Genomic DNA, 4468 nt, shown 5'->3' on the forward strand with positions numbered 1-4468 from the left:
GAGTCCAGGGCATCTGGGAGCCTTCCGGAGGAGCCTCTCCAGCCTGGTTCCTCCTCAGTGTTTTTGTAGTCAGTGGATCCTAAAGCAAAACATCTACTCTTGCTTTGGCATTTGTGTTCTAATGTGTAAACGAACTTAGAAATGTTTCTTGTTTTCTGAGAGAAAGGTAGTAGGGCTTTGTCAAGCCAAATATGCATGCTCCAAACACAATTTCAGCTTGTCCCCATTGGTAGTTTATCCTCAGTTCTTTTTTTCTCAGTCATGTGGCTCCCAAAGTCCATACTGATTTTCTACTGGGTCATTTCCCCCAAATGCTGCTCTGGTGGCCTCTAGGCTCTGGACACTGTCCAGACAAACCCACTGGGCATCATATAACATGTATGATACGGAACAACCTTTGCAGTCACATAATTCCGGGTCTGAATTCTAGGCCAGCCACTTAGCAAGGACCCACCCATCATGGGCATTGCCCAACCTCTTGAGCTTTAGAAAAATGGTGGGGCAGGGGCAGTCAGAGTTTCACAGGGTTGTTGAGATAATTACAAGAGATAATTGATGTTCAGCCTCTGAGGCATAGGAGGTACCCAATAGGTTAGGGACACTCACAGCATTCTGGACACAGAATTATTGGCTCCAGGCCCATCACCCTCTCCTGCATGTCCTCAGGCCTCAAGGGCACCCAGTAGGGGATGGTGGGGCCATCACCCCATGCTTCCTATGCCCTCCTCCATGGAACAATTCCAGGCCCTTGACATATTTTGCCTGAATTGTTACAATGGCCTCCAAAGGACTCGTCTGCTTCCAGAGCTCCTCAACTATCCCTTCTCCTCATCACCACCGGGGGAACGTTCGTAAGGCAGAGGCGTGATCATGCCTGCCGAAAACCCTCATAGACTCGTCACCATCCAGAGCAGGAACCATGCTGTCAGAGCCCACAGAAGGCAGAAGGAAACATAAACGAGTGCCAGGACCATGGATAGGCAATGGGGGGCGGTGAGGATTGTGGCAAACTGAAGTATGGCTGTATCAAGGCATTCAAACTCAGAATTCCATAAAAACCTCGGGGGGCAAAATAAAGGTTGTCCTGGGACTGAGTGCAGCCTCAGGCTGCCGGTGTGAGAGCTGGCCGGGAGTGCGGAGTCCGTGCTCCTCAGCCTGGCCTATAAGATTCAGCCTCCCTCTTGCTATGCCCTACCTGGCTTAGAAGTCACACGACTATCAAACGGCTTGCAGGTCATCTGCACATACCATGCTGGTGCTCAGCGCGGCGCGTTGATCAAGCCTGGAATTCCCTTTCCCTTAGTAAAATCCTGCTCATCACTTTGAAACTCAGTTCAGGCAACGCCTCCTCAGGAAACCGTCTTTGCACCAATTCCCAGTTCAGCCAGCTGGGTGATGTATCTTTTCCTGGTGCCCCAACCATACCTGTTGCTTTTCTCCTTCATTGTACTCATCAAGTGGTAATATAATGATGTCTTTTTTGTCTGCCTCCCCTGCTAAGGTGTAAGCACCTAAGATCAGGGACCAAGTGTTAATAACCTTTGTACTTAGCAAAAAGGAGCTATTCAATCATTGTTAAATCAATGAATGGGAGGTATGTGTTCCCCAGAGTAGTGGGAAGGAGCCTGAACAGTGGCACAAGGGGTGCACCCATCAGTGACAGACAAACATTGGGAGAGGCATAGGACTGGTCATCCCTATCTCCCTTCCCAGGCACAAACATCACAGGAATGAGAGAAGACAGTGAAAGCAACAGAGCTGAGGAGCAGGAATGCCTTTGACTTCATCTCTCAACTACAAGGCTGTTTCTCCTTATTGCTGATTCCAATTCCCGAGACAGAATCTGTTCAGTTAAATCACTTTGACCCTGATGGGACAGCTGCCCACACCAGACCACCTCTAGCTGCCAGCCAGGCTGCTATTGGCTGCCTGTCTGTGGGCAGGGGTCCTTTTTTGGTCCAGCTGGGTCAGGAGCATCTGCTAAGAAACATGGTTCCTTCCATGGATAGAATCTCTCTGAAGGAACTTTGAGGCAGGTGTTCTCCAGCCTGCGTGATACAGGGTTCAGGGCTGAGACTACTGTGAGGTGAGTGACGTATTGAAGAGTACAAAATTTAAGGAAGGGTCACTCTCAGCGTCGTGGAAGTGTCTCACTTGCCTCACCCTAATCCCAGTCCTGACGGAGCCGATTTTCTGCATGACATCAAGGAAGTCACTGTCTTTCTGATCTTCAGTTTCTTTATCTGTAAAATCAAAGGGTCGAACTATTTGCCTGTTAGGTTCTTTCAGGCTTTAAATCTCCTTTATACTCACCCAGCTTCTGGGACAGCTCACTCCCCTCCATCTTACCCACTGGACCTTCTCCCTTTGTCTGAGAGGGGCCTGATTATCTCTTGATTGGCTTCTGCAGCCAAGCCTGGCTTGACATCTAAAGGGCCCAGCTCACAAGCCACTTAGCATAGGCAGTCATGAAAGAACAACATAACATCTGTTCTGGGCTTTCATGGAGGACGTGCCTCACATTCCTCCCCTCAAAGCAAAATTGATCGGCCTTGACCTGGGGCTGCACCAGGCAGAAGTAACCCTCAGGGGGGCTGGGGTACCATTCGGTGCCCAGATGAGGTCAGTTACCACATGGTCCTTGGTAGCCCTGAGGAATGAGAGGTATTTGCCTCCTCTATTAATCACTCACAAGAGTTATGAATATCTTGGGTCAAATTGACAGTTTGCATCTTGGCAGACAAAGGGGCCTAAGGTTTGACACCCACTTAGTAAAAGTCCATTAGTTTTGTTCCTCTGAGATAGAGTCAGAGAATCACAGAGATAGGAGGGGGAGATGAGGAGGCGAGAGGGTATTGTCCCTCTAGTCCAACCTTAGATCTGATACTTGAACCTAAGCTAAGAGGGTTCCATCAGTCATCTTTCTCCAAAGGCAGCTCATTTCACTGTTGAATGGCAAAGATTATTAGAAACATCTCTTATAATGATGAGCTAAAGTATATCTCTTTGACACATTTATATATTAGTGTAGAAGAAAAACAAGTAAATTTTGCATCCAAATAGTTGCTCCTAAAACATTTGAAGACATTACCACATCTTACTCAAATTTCCTACTTGGCATGCAAAAGAGGAAAAAAAAATCTCTATGTATTTCAGTCCATCCTTACATGACAAATTTCCCAGGCACCCCATCCCCTCTGACTCATCCTAGCCCCCCCCTCTCCTGGAATCACAGTGTATTGGTGACCTACACATGATCGTGCAAGTGTGCACAGTCTATCAATCATCTCTACTCACAGATGTCATTGGATTATGATAGAGTCAGGACACAACCTAGTTCTGCCGATTCCCAGGTACTTGGGGTAGATGGAGAAATACTAATAAACTAGTGAAAGAGGGGACTAGCCTTTACAACACATAAATATTTTGCGTGGAATTGACCATGTATGTATCGCCCCTCGGGGACGCTACAGGCCACGCATTTGCACAAAGCCAGCAAGCTCATAGATGCAGAAACACTGACCACCTAGATGTGCTATCCGCTGACCCACACCAATTACAATTACATGGTTGTGTTAAAAAGCAGGTAATGCATAGGGAAAAGGCCTGGATGAGGACTCCAGCCTCTCGATTTACTCCCATGTTGCCTACACTGCTTCTTTTTCTTGATTAGCAACAGCCACGTAGCTCCTCAGTTTCCCTTTACACTGCACGTCCAGAACTCATACCTACGTGTGAGCTCTCTAACATTCTGGAATCATTATCCCCTTATTTCATATAGTACCAGATTTTTCATTCTATTTTTAATGGTTTTTGTTATTTCCCCTGTAAGGTATATATTAGTCCCCTAAGCGTTGCACAGTGTTGCTATGGGAATGGGAAAGGACTCCATGCTTGGCTTGCCCCAGTGGTTTTAGCTGCTACCTATACAGTGAGATTTCCCACACTTTTACCCCCAAACTATATCTGGAGCCTTTATCCTAAATTGTGTGCTCCATCTTTGCAATGGGACCTCTCCCTTTGGGAGCCCCACAGGTACTTGAAATTTATCATCTTCTCCTCCCTACCCAAACCTTAAATAGCCTACCGTGATTCACCATCCTGTGATCACTTCCAGTTGCAGCTCTGTGCTGCTGAACATCCACTGTGAAGTTTAACAACCTTGTAGTGCAAATATTCTCCCTGTTTTACAGATAAGGAGACTGAGGCACACTCTCTCATGCCCCAAACCTGATCCTTTAACAAATGCAATGGGCTCTACTCAAAGAACATTTAATATTCTAGTTCATCTTACACATTTGTGACATACCTATCTTGGTTCCAACCACCATCATATTCTGCTGTGGTTATTGCAATAGCCTCCAAACAGATCTGTATGCTTCCACACTTGCTCCTCTAAAACCCAATTATGTAAAGTCCCAGAGGATAGGCCTATGTCTATTAAAGAAATTGTATCATTGTATCAATA

This window comes from Hipposideros armiger, unplaced genomic scaffold, assembly GCF_001890085.2.
Source record: "Hipposideros armiger isolate ML-2016 unplaced genomic scaffold, ASM189008v1 scaffold_557, whole genome shotgun sequence".
Classification (NCBI taxonomy): domain Eukaryota; kingdom Metazoa; phylum Chordata; class Mammalia; order Chiroptera; family Hipposideridae; genus Hipposideros; species Hipposideros armiger.